The sequence below is a fragment of the Solanum dulcamara genome, chromosome 1, assembly GCF_947179165.1.
Source record: "Solanum dulcamara chromosome 1, daSolDulc1.2, whole genome shotgun sequence".
Taxonomy (NCBI): domain Eukaryota; kingdom Viridiplantae; phylum Streptophyta; class Magnoliopsida; order Solanales; family Solanaceae; genus Solanum; species Solanum dulcamara.
Genome location: NC_077237.1, coordinates 72,882,323 through 72,904,551, shown reverse-complemented (window position 1 = coordinate 72,904,551; position 22,229 = coordinate 72,882,323). Strand labels below are relative to the sequence as shown.

The 22,229-nt window shown below is 33.9% G+C and overlaps 1 long non-coding RNA gene across 1 annotated transcript; it reads left to right on the top strand.

Moving 5' to 3' along the window:
• The first annotated feature begins 6,864 nt into the window (after window positions 1-6,864).
• LOC129888784 (uncharacterized) lies at window positions 6,865-10,004 on the top strand. The gene is made up of 4 exons (XR_008766715.1): window positions 6,865-6,938; window positions 7,032-7,123; window positions 7,687-7,737; window positions 9,647-10,004. It is a non-coding gene; the product is annotated as an uncharacterized LOC129888784 (long non-coding RNA).
• The last annotated feature ends 12,225 nt before the right edge of the window (window positions 10,005-22,229 follow it).

The window sequence follows — 22,229 nt, the reverse complement described above, 5'->3', positions numbered from 1 at the left end:
AGAGCCCGTTAGGATTGACTGGAAAAAAAAAAGTAATTTTTAAGTCAAAAAAATAAAAAGTTAAACTTAAATGACTTATAAGTTAAACAATAAAAAATAGGGAGAGTGTTACTTTTGATTTTAACCTTATTTTAAGTCAATTTTAACTTATTTTAAATTATTTTTAAATTTGCCAAATATTTTCATAAGCTAAAAATAACTTAAAAAGTTAATTCAAACAAGCTCTAATTGTGTAGTATTATTGAAAATCCATTCCTTAACAAGCAAGTGAATACTTTTATTTTTAGGCAAAAATGGTAATACTTCATCCAATAGGAATGCTCGACTCGATCCCTAAAAATATTATGTCCAATAAAAATGCTTCACCCAAAAAAGTTGCTACGCATGCTAGCTTATATAGTCTCCTATAATTTGCAGGATCTTGTATGAATATATCTGACGTATTTGTCCTTTTGTTATGTCTTTGGACCACGAATCCTCCTATCTTTCTTCCTAACTTCGAGCCATGAGTTTTCACTTTTTTCCCCGAAAAATGACCATTTGGTTGGTTCAATTATAAGATGAGATCAAATTAACCGATCAGTCACCAATTCGGATACTAAAAAAAGAATCCTTGACAGATATCAGTCTCAATCCTCTATACCAAGTCTTCCTCCAACTTTACCGTTATGACAAGTGTCTTCTTTGTAAGAAGCCATGGGTATAAGGTAGTTTTTTTCAATACAGATAGTCCTCCCACTTTTCGAATCTAATGCCAAACTATTACTAAAGAGCGCAATATTTCAAAATCTTTGGCAGGAAAACAAATGAAATAACTTTTGTCATTCAAAAAGACGTGTGTCCCATCGCTTTACATGCATATTCCACGTGTTGTTTAGATAATGGTCCGAGAATGGGAAAAGCATACATACATGTTAATGATATTAAGTTTTGTTCAAACTTTTAGTGATTAAAACCTATTTCAACCAAATAATTAAGTACTTAATCTTAATGTAAAATACACTATATGATTTAAGTTCTGAACCGTTCAAATTTAGATCGTCATTAAATGTAAATAAATAAGGTCTAACACTTTATTCAAAATCTTAATAATTAAGATCTACTAAATTAAATAAGTAATTACATATTAATATATACAAATGCATTTAATGGTTTTAGGTCTGAATCATTCATACCTTCATTAAATGAAAATAAATAAGGTCTAATAATTTAAATTTGTTCTATAGCTTAATCATTCAGATGTATTATGATTCATTAAATAATTATAAAATAAAAAAGATAAACATACTTACTCGCTAAGATTTGTATGATTAAGACTCAAATAAAAAAAAATTATTAATGAGTAAAAATAAGATATTCATTAAGTACAAATAATTGAGACCTAATAAAGTCTTAATACCATAAAGATGTAGATTCAAGGATTTCGATAAAGATGTTAGTTCATTAGTACTCCTTCATCCACTTTCACCACTTCATTTCCAACGCCAACCATTATCAACTATCATCATCCCAACCACAACAATCATCAACCAATCATCATGATCAAATATCATCACTATTAGTCATCATTTTCAATCTTCACCGCTAACCATCATTATAATCATTACCAATAACTAATTATCATCATCAATCACTACTATATATCACCAACTGTTGTTATCATTCGCCATAACCCTTAGCTATCACTATCGTCCACTACAATTTTTTGTTGCACCACCGACTACCACACAATCAATAATCATTGTTAATTACTATTGTTAGTCACCATTATCACTGGCTATCAGAATTACAATCACAATCACAGTCCCCAATTGACACTAATAACTATTATTGCCATACATCACCATCACCAACTGCAGCAAGGTGCACCTTGAATTGAACTCAACGAATTGCGTTTTGCCGAAGAGATTTTTTTAGAAAGATTCAAGTATGCCTGGCCACACGGAAGGCTAACTCGCTTCCTCTCAAGTCAGTTTATTGCTTCTCGCTGAAAAGCTCAACTGAAAGATTCATCTTTCTACTTATTACATCCTTACAGTTACTATAATTGCTTTTGTGCTTGATGGCTTCTGATAAATCAATGATAGAGGGGTAAATGGCCGATACTACTGGAAGAATTCCTCTTTGGATAATACCCACTACTCAACAGCCCACGTGTGTCTGAGTCAGTGTTGGCAGTCACCTTCATTGAATTAGGTTAATGTGCTTTGCATCGGCGACCGCTCAATTGTTCGAGCATAATGTAGTGGAGCGGGAGACAAGGGGCGAACCCGCAGGTTCTCGATGCCCTACCTGAAAATTCATTAAAAAAATACAAAATGAATAAACTCCTTTCCTGTGTCTGAGTTGAATTTTGAGTAATCGATGAGACTAGTAAGGATTCTCCAATAGGTAACTGAGGGCATTCCTATTCCGAAAAGGCTAGTTGTGCGTGTGATAACTAAAAATTCAAAATTCTAAATAGTCTCAAGTTTCCCATAGAAAGCATGTGGCTCAACAGTTTCAAGTTATCTGAAGAAGGTTCTTCTCATTATCACTGACAGTCTAACCAAGGAACTATGTATTGGAGCCCAGGTTCTCTTTCTTCAAGAAAGGGTAGCTTTAAACAACCCGGTTCCAAACACACCAAACAAGCAAGCGACTCCCCTTCCTTAGCGTACCCAATATAATTTTCTTAAAAATATTTTATTTGTAGAGTATTAGATGAATTTAGTGTTTTATTTAAATTTTATATATTTATTAAAGACAAATTTTATATATTCAAATATATGTTAATTATTTAGTATTCAGATTTTAATACATCTTAATAATCAGATGTGTATTTAAATTCAAACATATAAATTTTAATGCACATATTAATATTCAAAAATGTATTCAAATTTATAGACGTCTTAATCTTAATAAAAACAACAAAAAATGATCAAAAATACCATCAAACTATTCAAAATATCTCATATTTACCCTCCATTTGTTTTTGATATCAAAATACCCTTCTTGTCTATTTTTTGGACCACAAATGTCCTCCAAAGTCCAAACTAACGGATGTCCATATAAACCATTTATCACTGACATGATAGTCCAGCGTGGTAAAAACATAAGTAAAATTGTCCTCGAACTATCAAAAATAGCTCAATTTTACCCTCTTGTGTCAAAAATACCCTTCTCTTCTAGTGGATTTACTATATTTTTTTAATGCCAATCCAAGAATTTTTTAAAAATTATAGGTTCGACTAATTTTTTTTGAGTTCAAATGAGTAGTATTAGGAAAAGAAAATCACAAATTAAGTTCGAATTTAAAAATTATCTCAAATTTTGTGAAACGAACTTTTATCATTCAAATAAAGTAATATTGTTTGCAAGTTGCTAAATAACGAAACCCTAAGTTAAGTTGCCTACGGTAGAAGACGATATTTAATTTTTTTGCTAAGTCAAAATATGTCATATAAATAAAAATAGAGACCGCATTAATAATATGTCACATAAATTAAAATAGAGAGCGCATTAATAATAAATTTGGAGGGCATTTGTAGTCCAAAAAATAAATGGAAAGGTAATTTTGATATCAAAATCAAACGAAGAATAAATATAAGCTACTTTAAATTGGTCGAGTGTATTTTTGATCTTTTTTTGGTATATACAACTAATGCTTATCTTTCCACCACACCATTTTGTGATTTGATAAATGTGTTATAAATTAGCAATAAGAACAAATGCTTGAAACTAGTTACTTCAGAACATAATCTTATTTTTAAAATGTTAACTTAATTAGACGCGATTATAAAATATTATAAACATTGTTATTCTTTGGTACATACGATGAAACCGTATCTAGAAAGCAGTAGAATGCAAACATTTTTAAAAAGAGGAACATGTTGTGTCCTACCATGTGCTAGCCAGTCAATTGTTCCTCTTCTTGTCAAAATCTTAGTAGCATGTGGTTGGGTATTTTTTTTATCCCATCTTGTGTTTGAAGTCCATATTAAAATTTCGATTAAATTTGGATGGCAGATTATAAGGTCCATTTGGAGGTGGCGTTTCCAACAATATTTTTTCTATGTCTAAGGTTCGAATCCGATACCTCTAATTAAAGATAGAACAGTCCCATCACTGCACCATGATTGATTATGACTGGGTATGTTACAAAATTAAGACAATCCCCTAAATTCAAAATTTGTCAAAGCTGACGCAAATTCTTATATTATATTCCCTTTAATTTATTCTGACTTCGATATTGTTTTAGATTATGTGCCATTTCTGCATTCATGTTCTTTTAAAGTTTGGATAAATAATCTTCAAGATCTTTATGATTCATTTTTTCTAGCGTTCCTCACTCAAATTCATAACTGTAATTGAAAAAGTTCATTATATTATATGTTGATTATCTTTGCATAATTAATCAACTTACGCAGAAGGATCTAAAATACCTTTAAAGTATTGAAATTGATACAAAAATATCCTTTGTTTACCTTTTGGCCACAAAATGCCTTTAGAGTTAACCTTTACGGCCCTATTATATCCTTTTCACAAACGTGCTAATTAGTCCACTAATTAGCATTTTCATTTAATACGTGGCGCTATGTGATTCGTTGAAAAATTTAATTAACTAAATCTAATCAACCCAACCCTAATTCGGATCCACCCTTAAAAAAACATCTAACCCAATTATCTAAAACCCAATTAATCTAAATGAGTTAACCTTTACTGCCCTTTTCTGTTACTGCTTACTCGTACAGTTCTATCAGTTTGTTATTGTCCTCAATTAGGACGTTGAGCTTCATCCTCAATTCATCGTTTTCCTTGGACAAGGAAATTGCAGTTTCATGAGCTTCTGCTTCTCTTTGATTGGCTGCTGCTATAGCATCAACAATAGTTGTTAGCTCCGTTTGATCACTGACAGGAATAGTAGGCCTCTGATCATTTGCAGCCAAAGATGGCTCAATTTGATCCTTCATCAATTCTTCCATCAGAACTGCTTTAGATGATCTCTCAAATTCTAGCTCTTTTTTCAAGTCATTTAACTGCATGTATGGACAGTGCAAAGAGCTACAAGATCAAAATATTTTTATGTTTTTTCCCCATTTAGATTAATTGGGTGGAATGTTTTTTTAGGGGTGATCCGGATTTAGGTTGGGTTGATTAGTTCTAGTTAATTCAATTTTTCAACGAATCACATAGCGCCACGTATTAAATGAAAATGTTAATTAAGACTTTTGGAAAGGGTATAACAGGGCCGTAAAGGTTAATCCCAAGAAATTTTTTGTGGCCAAAAGGTAAACGAAGGATATTTTTGTACCAATTTCAATACTTTAAGGGTATTTTAGGCCCTTCTCCAATCAACTTATTCTAATCTTCTTAATTTCATAATTAACATTGAATTAGTTATGCAAAGATGGAATAGTACTGACACTATCTTTTTGATAGTCTATTATAACCAAAATTGACACATATGATATTTCGTTAATTCTCATCCATTTCGTATTCTAATTTATGTTACATAGTATAATTTGAATTATTATAATAATTTAAAATAAATCAGATTTTAAAATTTGTGGCTTCAAATATATTATAGTATTTGTGAGGTATAATTCTTTTTCAAATTTATCACGTTATATGTTTGGCAATGAAAATTATTCATTTTTTTCAGAATAGTTTTTTTTTTTACTTTATTTCAAAATCAGTGTTTGATGGTCATAAAAATTTCAAATTCAACTTGAAGTTGGATTCCAAATTTTAAAAATAGCTTATAACTTGTTTTCTAACTTCATCTTTATAATTTCAAATAAAATGCTCTCTTCTCACCTTTGCAAAAGTATAATCAAATACTACTTTATCTTAGTAGCATGCATGTAGTTGTATGTCTCACGGAATTAAGAAAATCCCTAAATATAATTTTAGAAAACTTTTAATTTAGAATTTATTGAAGTTGACACATGAATCCTTATATTAGTTCCATTTTATTGAATTTTGGTATTTTTGAATCAAATTCGATAACAATTCTCCACTCATATTTTTTTGGAATTGGATAAGTGCTCGTCAAAAACATCACCCCAATACATTCTTTCTAGAGCTCAATCAAATCCATAAATATTGTGTCGAAAAAAAATCATTATATTATATGTTGATTATCTTTGCGTTGATCATCAACTTGTCCTAATCTTCTTTCTTTTCATAATGAACATTGAATTAGTTATGTAAAGATGGAATAGAGTATTCTGCTATTAAATAATGTTCCACTAGTTTCAGTTCATGTGAAACTATCTTTTTGATAGTTTGTTACAAAAAAGTTGACACACATGATGATTCAATATTTCTAATGTTATATCCCGTATTTTATACAGTTGGATATTTTAAAGTAGCCATGGTAAAGTGAAGGAAATGACCATCTTCCAAAAGTTATTTTAATGTACAAGTTGGTTATGAATATTATTTATGAACATTAATAGTGTGGAAATATTGAAAAAGGCAAAGGGCAAAAAGAAAAATTCGCAAAGTAGCATATGGTAATATTGTGGAAGGCTAGGGGTAAAACGGAAATTTCACAAAGTGTTCAAGAAAGTTCTTGAAAGACCAAAGTGTTCAAGAACATTCATGTAGGGGTGCACTCTTTTATGGTCATGTGATGAATATATATGAACCAAAGTGTACATGGCAAGACAATTAAGTCATCTTTATTTTTTTTTAAAAGAAGATTCTAGAAAAAATGGAGAAGGGGCCATGTGTCTATATTCATATCTGAGGGACTTATTTTCAAATATGAATAAGTGGTGGAAGATATATATATATATATATATATATATATATATATATATATATGTGTCTTATGACTCATTAGGGTCATTCTTATCCCAAGAGAATTCTAGAAAATTCAAGAGGAAGAAGAGAAGAGAAGCTTGAAGCTAGAGAGAGAGAGAGCTCGATTTTGGGGGAGAAAAAAAGAGGTAAGTCTCCAATTTTATTCCGTGAATTAATTATCTAGGGTATACCAAGATGTTATGAAGGTATTGGTAATGTAAATTTATGGTTTGGAGCAGCCCAAAATGTTACCAAACAGCCCCAAAATTTTAGCCGCACTACGAAAGCTTCTGAGGCAAGTTTAGACGAGTTTTGGTGAATTTTGAGCAAGGTAAGGCTTTATCTTTCAATTGAAGTTTATGAGGTTGTTATGGGTTATGTTAAATGTATTAAATGATGTTGGAAGTGAAAAAAATGTATGAGGATGCTTGACGTTAGAGACAACTAAATGAAAGTCGTAGTAGTTAAATCGAAGTTGCATAGTGGTTGTCGTTGTGGTGCTGCGGGTTGCAGCTGGTTGGGTTGCATTTTTCAGGGCTTTAAAGATTTTAAAAAGGGTATGGTTGCTTCTGGTTGCAGCCACACAACCCCCCCTCCCTCGTTTGGTATGGTTAAAGATTTTACGAAATAAAAGTTAAAAACTCTATTTTGGTATCGTAAATTTTGAGCTAGTTTTTTGGAGTTGTATTGTGGGATATTGAAGTGATTTAATTGTATATGTGTTGTTGGTTGTTGTTTTTGGATGGTTTTTGATATTGTGGCCAAGTTGAAATCTCGGGGATGGTGTATTTACAGGGGAAGTGCTGCCGAAATTTCGATAGAAAAAAATGTTAGTTTAGGATGAGAATCTTGGATATCTACGGTTAATGTTTGCATTCGTTAACATTGTTATAGATTTTTGGGAAGGCCAAGATTTAAGTGGGATTGACTAAGGAAGCGGACAAGGTATGTAAGGCTTACCCTTTTCTTTCAAGGCATGATTCCAATGTTATGGTTTCATAAGTGCTTCCATATTTTCTTTGTTTTCAAAAGGTAGGTGTCAATGGTCCCAAGGAAATGACTACTTTTTCTATAACCCACCAATATTTTCCAAAATGTCTATAGTGTAACAACCCCTAAAATATTGTATGTCGGTATTTCAATTCTCGATGAAAATAATACAGCCTCTGTATTTTGAGCATAACTCTTCATAGGTTGGTCCAAATTAAGTGATTCAAATTTCTGGGTAATCACAACATCCTTACCTACAACTTTCATGAGAACATAACTTCAAATTCGGAGTATAATTAGGTCAAATAAATTAATCTTTGCAAGATATAGTGCTGTGATGGAATTGAGTGTTGATAGAAGAAAATTCATATCTCACTGTAGGTTGCTCCAAATTGGTTGATTCTTGAACGATATGAAACTATACTTCCATATCTACAATTCTTATGAAGACACCAAATCCTAATAAGGAATTTATCTTATTCAAACGCAGCTTCGAAAACGAGTATTCTGTTAAAAAGAACTCATCTTACCTACCATGGAAACATCTAGATGCATTTGACATCATGCATGACATAAATTGTCCTCCATTTAACATCATCCATGACATCAATATATTCCATTAAATTTTCAGATTTTTCTTTATAATTATTTTATTTATTGTTAGGTCCCTCTTTCCACCTATAAATACCCACCTTATTTCCTCATTTTATTCATCAAGCTTTCTTAAGCATTTCTTCTCTCTATATACTTCTTCTCAAATATAGTTTTAGTTTTAGTAGTATAAAAATACTACTCCGGTTATTCTTATACTCCGGGTAGTACACAAAATGCTCCGGCGAGAAGAAAAGGCTAGAGATCCAAGAGTATTCCAATTCGGAGTAAACCTTCGGATTTAAGGTATGTAAGGCTTTCATAGCATCGGATTGAGTTCGTCCATGCGCCCAATATTTAAATTCATTATAATTGAGTTATAGTTGAGTTTTATCCAAATCTTGAATTCTAAATGAATTAATTATTCTTCTATTGAGTTAGATATATTTATGCATTAATATTATTATTATTGTTATCTCTCATATTATTGGAATTATTGTCCATGGCTACTTTCCCATGAATCCTAATTGATTTGATATTCATGAATATTTTTACACATGTTTTGAGTAAAGATGTTGGCTTTTTATTATTTTTATTGATAAAAAGAGAGTTATATGAATTAATACTATATATGTATTTTATTGAGTTTTGAAAGAGCAAAAGAGTTGAATTTGAATGAATTTGAGAAAATGATATTTTGAGCAAGATGTTTTGATGAGATGAAAATGATGTTTTTGGAAGTATAATGATTGATGAACATGAAATGAGATGAGTTTGATGATTTAAATTAAAGTCCAATGAGACTAGATGATGAGTTTAATATGAGCACATATTTTGGGAGTAGTATTGAACACCGAGTTGGGTAAGAGTTTAATTTACTCAAACCCCAGAACTACGTAGCCAGCGTAGGATGGAGGCTATGCCTCTTAAGTCCCAAAAAGAGGACTTTGATGAATGGATCCAAGATGGTGATGTCTTTTACCCTGGCAAGGTATTGGATGGATGTGGCAACGACATCGCTTCGTTGTATCATCGCTAGCTCATAAGTGATGGTTGTCGGTTAGAGAAACTCCCAACTGAGTAAGCATTGTTTATTACTATTATTTTTATATTTTAAACTTGCATTACATATTGATGTTGAGATAATGTTGAGTTTTGAGCTGAGTTTTCTCGATAGGAGTTTATTGATATCTGTCCTTACCTTCCTGCCATTTTACATACTCGTACATTCCACGTACTGACGTCATTTGACCTGCATCGTTTTATGATGCAGATACAGGTGTTAGAGATCCTCAACAGGCGCATCGTTGAAGATCATTTCTTTTCAGCTATTTGGTGAGTCCTTCTTGTATTCGAAGGAACTCCTTATCCTTTTATTATTGTTGAGTGTGATGTTTCTTTTGAGGTAGCCATGGACATGTCATTGGCACCATCTAAGAGTATTAGAGGCTTCATAGACAGAGTTTGATGATGTAATCGGAGTAGTTCTCCTTAGAAACTACTTCTTCTAAGAATTATCTATTTTTCCTTTGATTATGACAAGCTCACATTAGTATTATTAAGTCTTCCGCTGATGAACAAATGAGTAATGAGACCAAGTGGTTCTCTCGGAAGCCAGAGATGGTTTCTGAGTGCCGGCCACGCCTAGGGTACCCTCTCGGGGCGTGACATATAGTTTCCCAAAACAAAGGTTTACAGTATTACAAGCTTTTATGACAATAACGATGGATATGTTTTACAACGACATTGATAATGTCGAGGATAAGAATATGTCTATGATGGCTATGATAAGAACTGTTTCATGTATGTAAGGTTTACCCTTCTTTCTCTTGGCATGTTTTGACATAAGTATATAGAGCTACTCTTTCTTTTGGCATGGATTTTATGAAACAAGTATATGTCATTTTATACAATTTCAAGGAAGTCCTATTCGTAGAGCCACTAGGATGGCCAATTTTCTTGAGTTTCCAAAGGATATTTTCTCGTGCTTAGATACGTGTATATGATTTCAAAAGTTTTATTTTGATATAATCCATGGTAATTTTCAAAAGATTCTTAACATGACTCTTATCTTGATTTTTGAATCATAGCTCATTCCGATTATTCTACGAGTCTTGAAAATTAGTCCTATGTGCATATGTATACGATTTGGCGCCTTACAAGATTGTGACCTTATTCTACGTTCTCTTAATATTATCCTTCATTGATAGTCTCATCTTATAATAATTATTTCTTCAAGGTGAGACAAAGCGACCATGGTTAGTCTATAATACAATCGGAGGTTACCGACCTTTCGTCACTCCGATAGATACATGACTTTCGTTGAGCTCTTCTGCATGTTGTCTATATGTATATGTATATGTATATAGGGGATATTGGGAAGGTTCATATGTGGTGCTATAGACGCATTGCCACCTGGTCAGTTGGCGTAATTTTCCTTCCGGACGCGAGATGTCTGGATGCGGGACATATGTGGGCGATATGACATATTCTATTTTCTATGTATATGAAAAAGAAATGTTTTTAAAGGAAAAGACAAGCATGCATGACATCCGGCCTAAAAGGGCTCTCATATGTACAGGTTACTCTCTTATCTCACTATATGTTCTATGATTCTATGATATGGTTGTCCATACCTTATGTTCTTTGTTATGCTAATTTTCATGCCTTACATACTCAGTACATTACTCGTACTGACCCCTTTTTCTCCGGGGGCTGCATTTCATGCCGCACAGGTACACCCAGACGAGTAGAAGCTATTATAGAAGATGTTCCAGCGGGGTTAGCAACTCCATTTGTTCCTGGAGTGTTGCTTAGTCAGAGTATATGCGCTATGGTGTTTCATTCGAAGTTAGAGACTTTGCAGACAGAGTCGTGGGTATAGAGTGTCAGCTTTATAAGTGGTGTCACCAGCCAATATGTTATTATGTCATATGTCATATGTCACGAGTTTTATGGGATGATAGATTTTGGAAAGCAAGATTCGCAAATCTTAGCTATGTTTTTTTCATTTCTTTTGATGTACAAGTCTAAATAGATTAAGTATGTAATATGAGGTAACGGGTTCGCTCGGCTCCGAGCATGAGGTCGGGTGCCCATCACATCCTATTAAGATCAGGGTGTGACATCTAATGTACGTGTTATTTTTATTCTAATTTATGTAGCATAATTTATTTTAAAATATTATAAAATTTTAAAATAAATAAAGATTCAAAATTTTGTTGCTTCCAATATATTATAGTATTTGTGAGGTGCAATTTTTTTTTCAAAAATTATGACTTTAAGGATCCATATTCCATTCAACTATGAGAATTATTCATTTTTTATCTAAAGGTATTTGGGATTTTACCCAATCCATGGCCAAGTTTCTTTCCATGGTCGAAATCATGCTGAGGTTGCTAAAGAGTTGCGTATGGAGAAGTCCTTGGGTCCAAAGTTGTAGGTTGAAGGCATTGAGTGCTAGGTTCAAACCTTCCCCCACAATTTAGGCGAGGTACCTTGGGTCCTCCATCACTATGGAGATTGGTTGCTGTCCAACTAGAATTGTCAGCATTATTGAAATTTCCTAGAGTGCTAGTTCTTACTAAGAATTTCAGATTTGGTCCACCGACAGTGGTATTGAGACAAAAAAACAAACGGAGTGGTAATGAGTTGTTCATTGTTGTTGGTATGGCTTTCCAAGTTGTTCCGATTGAATTGAACTCTCTCCTCATTACTAGAAGTAATGGTTTTGGAGGTGGAGTTAATTGACACGATGGTTTCAGTCATTTCACCTGCAGAGGTATGATGATTATTTTCTGCATCGATGGCTTCGATGGAGGAAGTTGCATTTCCTCCATTGGAGATGGTAGTAGCCTTAGGAAAGAAGTTCGAAGTGGGCCTCTCTCATTAACTACACAAAAAGCTGACCATATTGTTCTCTCTTCTCACTAATGTTTTCGCATTTTGGGATTTGGTGATTGTTTTTTGTCAACTCACTAGGCCTAGTTTTAATGGTTTTTGGCTTAGAACAGTTGGCCCTTTCCATGGCGGTTTTCGGTCCCCAAGTCATTATCCTGTCAATTTCTTAGGTTTGCTTTCACTTACCCTTGTTCCAAGGAGAAGTACTAGCATTATTAAATAGCATTCTGTCTATTATTGAACTGAAAGGTAATGCGATTTGAGTCAAGAAACTTACCTGTGGTTGCATCAAAACCTTTTACCTGGGTTGTTATTTTTTTCCCGTTGTTCTTTATTTGCTTTGTGTTATGCCCCAAGTCTACATCCTAGGTGTGATCGGCACTTAGAAACCATTGTTAGCTCCTAATCGAACCCTTGGCTTAACCAACTAAGAAGAACCATCCTTGGGAGTGGACGGAGAGCTGCCAAAGAGCCTTTGAGAGTTGAAGGACACCTTTATGTGCCAAAATGGGTCGAAGGATTATTTGATTCATTAAGGGGTATAGTGGCGCCCTCACTCGGCGTCATTTCCGGATCTATCATCAGACGGGTGGGTCATGCCTAAATTCAGACCAAACCAGCTTCTTTCTGTAGGCCTCGATCAGTGGAAGATGAACAATCGCTAAGAAATAGCTTGAACTAAGAAGAAGTGAAGTAATACTTGGACAATTTTGCAATAAGTCGCTAGTCAAAGGGTTAGATCAATCGCAATTCATGTCCACGTCTAATTGATCGAAATGTTGGTTGAGCATAGACTAGTCTGTTCAGGCAATCACAGGCTTGCTATAGCTAAAAACAGAACTTAGCTTCTCACTGACTACATCAGAAGCAAAATCCTCAACTTCAAATACAATGCAAATTGGAACCGAGGGTTTTAGGTGGCAAGAGACTTTAGATCTTGTTGGAGCTTCTGAGCATAATAAATTAAAGCCGAGACGGATCAAGGTAGCTTGCCTGCTAAGCCGATAGGCGAAGGGTATATTCCCTTCGAATTAGGAATGTCTTGGGAACCAACTTGGAAGAGTAACCCCTTATTAGAAAATTTCGTCAGTAGTTTTGACTTAAAAGTGGACGTTGAATGATGCCTTTAGCACAAAATAGACTTAATGGACAAATAAGGGATAGGCAAGAATCTATTCTTGAAATTTAGAGAACAGGCAGAAAGTTAGACAAATATTTTTGTGTGAGGTCGTTGTTCCCTACCTTTCTTACCTTGTTTTTTGGGCTTCCAATTATGTGACTCATAAACCTTCCATATCTAAAGATAGATGGCTAAAGGGTGGGTTCCCTAGTCAACTAAGAAGAAGATCGATTGTCTTGGAGAGGAAAGGAAACCCAGGACTGGAAAAAGAAAGGCAGCAAGATACGATACAGCTCAGCCAAAAAAGGTGAGCGCCTAGCACGAGCCTTTAGTTCCAGTTGAATCGCGATCAAAGTTCGACACTGCTGGCGAAGCTCTACAATAGAGCATATCCATTATTTCCATTATAGAACAAATCACACCGCGCTCTCTCTTTACGGATGGTAGCTTCTTGCTATCTAGCGTGCCTTAGCCTTAGTTTACAAGGAAGCTTTGTCATACTTAGAAAATGATGGTTCTAAAGTAGGTGTCAAGTTGAGAAAATGCGGAGAATTTCCAAAAAGCTAAACCAACAAAATGTGGGTTTTTTCTAGATTATACCTTTGGGATTTTTTTAGGGTTCATACATGTATTGATCCAGTCGAAGAAGTAAGTGGAAAACTTTAACTCAAAGAAACATAGCTCAGATGGCATAAACAGAAGTATAGATTTAACTTCTCAAAATAAGTCTCAATACTCAAATATATATGTAAAAGAATTTTTAAACATAATCTTTGAAAAACTCAATGAATATGTACTTGTCTATATCTAGTTTATGAAGCCTCTAAACTGATTTTGAATAGGTAACGGGAAACACCAACAACTACCTCAAAATACTAATAATTAAAGACTGAATGAAATGACTAAGAGCTCCTTCGAATGTAAAGAGGCCTCACCAAAAGCGGGATTAAAACTCATCTTCAATAATACGCCTATTGAGGATCTCTTCTCTATCACCTGTGTCTGCATTATAAAATGATGCAACACCAAATGGCGTCAGTACATGGAATGTACGGTATGTAAAATAGCTGAAAAGAAACTTACTCAAGAATACTCAACTCAACTTTGTAGAATGAATAATCAATAAACCCAGCTCTATAAAGCATGCAATATATGTAATATACAATGCTTTACAAAATATAGATAATTAAATACAACTCAGTATAAAAATAGTATTTTACCCTTTGGGGAGTTTCTCTAACCGACAACCATCACTATGAGTCTCGTGATGATATAATAAATTGTTGTTGTTTCCATAGTCGTTCAATACCTTGCCAAGGTAAGGAACGCAACTCATCTCATGGATCAAATAAAAGTCTGTATCAGGGACTAAAGTGAGGATTCTCCTGAACCAACAATGCGATCCTATCCTATGTTGGATATATAGTTTATGGGGTTCAAGTTGTTCTATATTTTTATCCAGATCGGTGCTCAATACTACTCTCAAAATATATTTAATATGCTCATGAACTCAAGTGAGTATAAATACTCAAAATAAACTCATTAGTCTTATTGGACTTTTCTCAATTTTCTCAACTCTTCTCTTTAAAATAATTATACTTTCTCAATCTCAATAAATATATAAAATACTTCTTTAACTCCTCAACTCATTCTCAAAATAATTATTTAAATACATTGTTACTCAAACTCATTTAGACTCAATAATGATCATGCTCAAAATCAATGAATGAAAGACTCCTCAAATTCAAATTATGCTCAAACTCTTTCTCAATGAAAAGATGAAATATATTATTCTTTTGTTTCAAATTAATGCATAAAATATAAGCAATGTAATTATACTCAACTAGAGTTCATGTGAATGAAAACATGAATGATAACTCAGAACTCAAATCATGGGAATCAACACAACAGGAATAAATACATAGAGAACTTAGTAAGAGATTATATAAATAACTCAATACTCAATTTAACGGGATTAAAACTCGAACTCAAACTTAATACTTGACTGAATGAAGATATAGGGCATGAGGACGAACTCAGTTCATCGCTTTCATTAGCCTTACATACCTGAAAGATCAATGATGTAAGCGAAACTCTAAGAACTTAGTTGAAACGCTTGAACCCTAGCTTTTGTCCTTCTCTCCAATCCTTGCTCTCAAAATATTCTAAGTGTTAATGAGAAAAAAAACATGTTGGGTACTGATAAGGATATATTTTAGTCCCAAAATATCAAGGTTTTGATTTGGAAAAGATGATAAAAAACCAAACTACCCCTTACTTAAAATTGGGTCTGGGTCGCTATGAGTCATTCTACGGACCGTAGAACTTTCTACGTTCCGTAGAAGATCAATTGTAGAAACTTGTGCCCAAAATCATAGCTCTTTGAATTTTGACAGGATGAGGTCTACGATCCCTTCTACGTGTCGTAGACCCTAAGATGAATCGTACAAGGTAATCGTAGACTCTCACTGAGGGTTATTTATGGCTTGGGTCTATGGACCCCTTGACGGATCGTAAAAGTTGTTATGGATTGTAGATCCTATCATAGGACTTAGTTTCACATTCCAGTAGCTATTGGAATATGTCACTGTACTCTACGATTGACCCTACAGGTCGTATAACTTCTTACGGGTCGTAACTCAACTCGTAGAAGGGGTTCTCAACAACTCAAATTCTGGCTAAGTGTTGAGGGACCCTATGTGTCATCCTTACGACTCATAGAAATTTCTACAAGTCATAGGTAACCCTCGTGGTCCACTGGGCACTCTACTTTCCTTATTTTCTCTTGACTTCTCGAAATCGATCTAAGTTAGAATAGTAAAAGGTGTAACACTTTGTGTCTTTCGTTTTGTATTTTATTTTTCCTTTCTTTGGGAAAGTAACTATCTGCCATAAATCTTGGTTGGTGGATGATTTGTTGACCTCTGGAGGTGGCGTTTGGTGTTCTTCGATTTATGTGAATGGACAGTCCATGTTGGTGTGACCAATTCTGTCGCACCCATTGCACAAAGTACCTTCCCCTTCGTAGGTTACCTGCTGGGAGTGGTTCTTTTATGGATATTTTTTTTGGTGGTAGTGGTTTTTTTTATGGATCTTTTTTTTCACTGGAGTTCTCATTGGAAATTGAATACACATCCGGGCATATCACCCTCTCAGTGTTCTCGATGTGCATGCATCGATTTTGGATAGTGTTCCTAGTTTTTTACCTACTCTTTTAAAGATCTTTTTATTGTAGAACTCTGTGGAAAATTATTTTAGCCTTTACCAGATAGCAGTATGTGTAGGGGTTGATTGCTGGGGGGCGAAATTGCATTCCCAGTATTTCATTGAGGATAAATCAAGGTCCTCCATGGATAGATTTCTCCATGTTTCCCAGTTGAGTAAATTTCGCTATGTAGAAGTCCCAAGCTATATCAATTAAGGTTAGATTTTCATTTGGTTTCCATAAGTCAATCAATTTTTTTTGAGGTGTTGGTGTGGAATTTTCATTTCCATTAGTTTGATGATGACGAAGAATTTTCATAGTTGGTAGATTCTCTATTTTTCTTTAGTTGATAATGGGATAGCGTCTTCTAGGGCCTCTTCCTTGTAACACCCCCCAAAATTTTTCGCTAAGATTCGAATATTTCTTCACGTGAGTGTAGACTCGGACTGGAGGACTTGTAATTTTACACATGAGTTAGGATCAATTCCTAAGTAATTGAAGTGTGCTAGATGTGTTTAGGGATCATAAGGGATCTCTAACACCAAGTCGAGTCCAAAGAACTTCAATCGATTAAGTTTTCGGATGAGTTAGTATTAGGGTCAAATTCAAATGACTATATCTCCTATAATATAATGAACTGGGTAGACCACGACCTACCAAATTAAAGGTCTTTGAATCTTCTTTCCAACGCCACCAAGATTGCAATTTTTGGAGTTCTGAGTCAAAAGTTATGACCATTTTACTACGGACTAGTACTGGAGGAATTTCAGGTCTGGGCGAAATTTAGGCTTGGCGCTCCAGTGGCACGACGCGCCACTATAGTGCCAGAAAACAGCCTCAGTAGTTTGGTCCTTGGCGCGATGCGCCACTATTAGATGTGCAGGGTTTTAAGCCAATTTTGGCTTGGCGCTGCAGTAGCGCGACGTGCCACTACAGATGTTTGCCCAATTTTCCAGATTTTTGAAGAGGGGCAACTTGGACTTTTTCCTTAATTATATATACCCCTCCTCCTCCTTCTCCTCCTCCTCCTCCTCCTCCTCCTTCTTCTCCTTCTCCTTCTCCTTCTCCTTCTCCTCCTCCTTCTCCTCCTCCTTCTCCTCCTCCTTCTCCTCCTTCTTCTCCTCCTTCTTCTTCTCCTTCTTCTTCTCCTTCTTCTTCTTCTTCTTCTTCTTCTTCTTCTTCTTCTTCTTCTTCTTCTTCTTCTTTTTTTCTACTTCTTCTTCTATTGCCTTCAAGATGCTTCAAGAATTCAAGCCTTCCATTGAATACCTAACATCAAGGTTTCTTCAAAGTCTTCAAAAAAGGTATGTATGGCTAACCTAAAATATGGATTGAGTTCTTCCATATGCCCATAGATGTGTTGGATAGGAGTTGTGAAAGAGTTGAACCTTCTAAAAAGGTTTTCTTTTCCTTAATTATATATACCCCTCCTCCTCCTTCTCCTCCTCCTCCTCCTCCTCCTCCTTCTTCTCCTTCTCCTTCTCCTTCTCCTTCTCCTCCTCCTTCTCCTCCTCCTTCTCCTCCTCCTTCTCCTCCTTCTTCTTCTCCTTCTTCTTCTCCTTCTTCTTCTTCTTCTTCTTCTTCTTCTTCTTCTTCTTCTTCTTCTTCTTCTTCTTTTTTTCTACTTCTTCTTCTATTGCCTTCAAGATGCTTCAAGAATTCAAGCCTTCCATTGAATACCTAACATCAAGGTTTCTTCAAAGTCTTCAAAAAAGGTATGTATGGCTAACCTAAAATATGGATTGAGTTCTTCCATATGCCCATAGATGTGTTGGATAGGAGTTGTGAAAGAGTTGAACCTTCTAAAAAGGTTTTCTTGAAAGTTTTCCTAAACTATAGAATGTTTTTAGATACTATTGGTTGATTGATGATTTTAATGACTTGAGTTACTAAATAGTTATCTTTCATATTATTGACTACAAATGGATCTTGGTATATAGATTTATAGGTACTGATGATATTCTTGAGTTAAGTTTGTTGAGAGTATGGATTCATGTTTCATTCACATGAACCCGAGATGAGATTTCTTTGTCGTAATTGTCTTGAGGTTGAGGTGGATGGTTTTGTGTATATATGTATTGATTGGAATGAAAAGAATGAATTGGATAATTAAGAATGTCCTTTTGCTTCCATAAATTGAACATAGGACTAAAATAAGGATTTTGGAGTAGATGTTTGACGATTAATGTGATGATGATATTTGACAATGATGTGATGATAATGTTTGATGATGATGATGATGTGATGATGATGTTTGATGACGATGTGACTAATGGTATTTGACGATGATGTGAATGAAGAGGTTATGTTGACGAGGATGTTGTGTGATGAAGTGGATTGGAGTCTAATGTGATTTTGTGGTATGTGATGTGCATAATTTGAGTTGATTGGAGTCTTAGGAATATTTTGAAAATAAATGATCTTTTGAGGAGGAGCTTTAAATAAATTATTTGTGAACCTTTTTGCATAAACTATTTACACACTATTTTGAGTCTAAAGAATTATTAGTTTCATCTTTGATTTAGAAAGGAGTTTAAGTATGAGTTGAGTATGAGGAGCCTTTAAATGAGTTGAGTATTTTTACATTAAAGTATCTATTTTGAGTTTGAGTTGAGGAGTTGGAATTATATTTCAAATGTACATAATATTTTCTACATCCATTGAGTTGAAATGGTATCAAATTTGAAGAGAAGAGTTTGATGATTGAGATGAGTCGATTTGAAAAGAGTCCAATGAGACTAAATGAGTCGATTTGAAACGAAGTCCTAAGAGGCTAAATGAGTATTTTGAATATCTTACTCACTTGATAGATATGAGCATATTGAGTCTTGGGAGGAGTATCGAGCACCGAATTGGGTAAGAGTATAGTCCATACTCGAACCAATAAACTACGTCGCCAAACGTAGGAGGGGATGGAACCGTTAAAGTCGGATGCTTCCCATGGGATCGAACCGTTAAAGTCGTATATTTCCCATTTTATTGTCCTAACATTATAGGACTTGGTTGGATTGGATCCATGATTGGTTGATTCGTTCATACCCTGGCAAGGTATGAATGGACGTGGCAACAATGTCGGCTTGTTGTACTATCACTCGCTTATATGGTGATGGTTGTTGGTTATAGAAACTCCCAATTGAATGGATTGTGCTTGATATGATTGGTTTGAATGTGATTGTAGATGATTGAGTTGAATTGTAAAATATTGCATAATTTAATTTGCATAGTTATTGAGTTGAGTCCTTTGAGTTGATTGTTGAGTTGATTTTATATGATCGGATCAAGTGATGTGTGATGGATTGGATTATATGATATGTGATTGGATAGTGTACGATGGAATGGTATATGATTGGATTGGATCGGATCGTATATGACCAGATTGAACCGATTGTATACGATTGGATTAAATCGGATGATATACGATTTGATTGAACTGTATTGTGTATGATTGGATTGGATTGTATGATGTGTGATTGGTCTTTGTCTAAAAAATGTATTCTTACTTTAGACTTATGACGCCTTATTTGAGTCTCTCTTATCTTTCTGATTTGAGATATTTGGACCGATAATATTCTTCCTTGAGGTATGTTTCATTCTGCCATATTACATACTCGTACATTCCATGTACTAACGTCCATTTGGACCTACATCGTTTCATGATGAAGAGACAGGTTTAAGAGATCGTCAATAGGAGCATCATTGGGGATCTATTCGCATTCAGCGTATTGGTGAGTCTTCCCCTACATTCGGAGGACACCGCTTATGTTATTCTTGCGTCGAGTTAGCCCTTTTCATTTGATTTGAGGTAGCCATGAACATGTCATTGGCACCAATTAGATAGTAGTGATAGAGGCTTCATAGACTAGATAGTGAAGGGTCGATTGAGTATTTCTTTCCTTAAATTATTCTTGTCAAACTATTTTTAAATGACAAATATTAGAGTTGATTTGTTGGCCCATGGCCTTTATTCTTTGAGTTAGATTGATGTTTTGAGTTGCCCACCGAATATTCTCTTCTTTTTTTTTGTCTTCCGCTGATTGAATGAATGAACGGATGTGTGATCAGGCTATGGGGTTCGCTTGGGAGCCAGAAATGATTTCTGAGTGCCGGTTACGTCTAGGGTACCCTCCCGGGGCGTGACATTCCTCTTCCCTTCCAACTTTCTCTAGCATTTCAGCTTCCTCTGGTGTTTCTTTGTAAGATTGATATAAATCTGACAGTTTATCTAGAAGAATTTCTTTGAAGAAATGCATGTTGAGCATATCTTCATCCATTTGTATTTGAGTGTTCATGGGTCTAGAGGTTCCGGTGATTTACATGGAGGGGTTCCTCTGACATGATTGGCTTCATTGGTCATTTCTCTCCAGGGGTCTTTTCTAGAGAAGATTAGAAATGTTTTGTTGCTTGTATAAAAAAAAATGCAAAGCACTTGTTTATGATGCTCTAGTATATTTGTTATAAAAGGTAATGTATATGTCCTCTTTTATGTATTTCTATGCTATTATTACAAAAGAATTTATAAAAATACTTAAAAAATATTGTTACTGATATTAGTTATTGGATTAAAAATAAAAATATATAAGGTACAATATAAAATATTTAGAGACAATTTTATTTGTAATTTTAATTTTTGACTTTTTGAGATGACTTTGAGGGAGAAGATTTGGAGAGGACAAATGTATCAATTTATTATTTTATCACATGATCAGTAATTATGATATTATTAGAACATATCATCTTGACGCAATTATGTTTGAGCTAAAAATATCTCTTTTTTTCACACAATTTAATCAAGGATATATTTTGACCTACCCGCAAAGTATAAGATATATTTGATCTAATATAATTCTTAACTATAATTATGTAATAATACTGTGAATTTTGTATATTTTAAAGACATCTGATCCGTTTCCGTTTACTAAAAGAAAAGGAGTTTAACTTACATTAACGGACAGTGCAAAAGAAATTACTTTGTTAAATTACTTTTTCATATTCTAATAAATAATTTATTTTATTTTTTAAAATTACAAATTTCTGAATTATATTAATTAAACTATTTTATCTATTTTAGTTTATTTTTCTTATTTTTGTTTAATCTATTTTGAAAAGAGTTAATAGTTATAAGTCCCCTTAAATTTGGCACACTTTATTGAATACACACCTAAATTAATTTAGAAGTCTTAATTACCCTCAAACATGAATTTTTGGAACTATTTACCCCTCTAATATTCACATGGCACAAAAAAAATTATTATGTCCCAATTTATATGATTCACTTTCCCTTTTAATCAACTCCAAAAAGGAACGATACGTTTATATATTTAGTAAAATTTTAATTTTAAAATTTTTATTTTACCCTTGAAATGATTTATATCCACACAAATATTTATGACATATTTTATACCACGTCTTTCTTAAACTTCATGTCAACTCAAACTACATCATATATATAATTTTTCTGAATGATTATTTCAAAAGATGGAATAGAACTACAAACTCATATTTCAAAAAAAAATAATTGAATTTCCTGATAAGTTAACAACAAAACAGGAAATACAAAAGTTTCTTGCCTAAAATTATATTATAATCACTTTCATGATTAGTAATATAACAAGGAATAGTCATTCTAATGGT